Below are 817 nucleotides of genomic sequence, written 5' to 3' on the forward strand. Positions count from 1 at the left end.
TAGTCATCATCATCATCTAAGCACCATATGTGTGCTGGCACTCAAGGTGAGGTACAGTAATAATTAAAGGACCACAACAGATTTTTCATTGATTCCTAATATTTTCTTGTTCAATGGCAAGAAATCACTTTATTTTAAAAGGTCAAAACATCTGGACAGCGACAACAAATAAAATAATTTCTTGTCAGTGAGTGCGATCTGTGATTATTGATCAGTGTAATCAGCATAACACACCAGTTTTTCTGAGCATGGTGGAAACCTCAGATGCAAGTTCCCACTGGTTTTTGTTCATGTAACTTGAGACTTGCTTTAAGCAAACCAATCCAGTGAATTGTGACAAAAAATAATCCGCTTTATATTTATTATAAGCCAAAGTCACCCTGTCACTGTGTGCAGTTGCAAGGAGGGGCAGGTATGAAAATCAACCTTGCTGTTATGTTCATGGAAATCATAGCATCTGATATTTGAGAGTGGGCTGTAGCAAAGAAACCTTTTTAAGTTGAGAAGCTGCCAAATTCAGTGTCTTACAACAAAGCCTGTATCTGATTACTCTGTGCCTAAGAGGTTTGATTTCCCATCAACAAAGGTCATTATTCTAATGCTTTTCCGCAGTTGATCTTAGGGATACTGGAGCTTCCATGAATGCACCACAACAGCCCCGAGGTTCACAGTGATCAATTACAAGTAAGCTGCAAAGTCTTATTCTTTAGACCACCCCTACTGTTAAGTGTGAGCATATATCTGTTTGTACTGTATATGTGTTTGCGTGTCTCAGTGGGCATTGCTCATTGAGCCGACATGCGCAGACTACACAGAC

The 817-nt window shown here is 39.4% G+C and overlaps 1 protein-coding gene across 1 annotated transcript in view; it reads right to left on the reverse strand.

The window, feature by feature from the left end:
• LOC109968306 (uncharacterized protein KIAA1522 homolog) overlaps positions 1-817 on the reverse strand; it is a 26148-nt gene that overhangs the window by 17629 nt on the left and 7702 nt on the right. The window lies entirely within an intron of this gene.

The sequence above is a fragment of the Monopterus albus genome, unplaced genomic scaffold, assembly GCF_001952655.1.
Source record: "Monopterus albus unplaced genomic scaffold, M_albus_1.0 scaffold147.1, whole genome shotgun sequence".
Classification (NCBI taxonomy): Eukaryota; Metazoa; Chordata; class Actinopteri; order Synbranchiformes; family Synbranchidae; genus Monopterus; species Monopterus albus.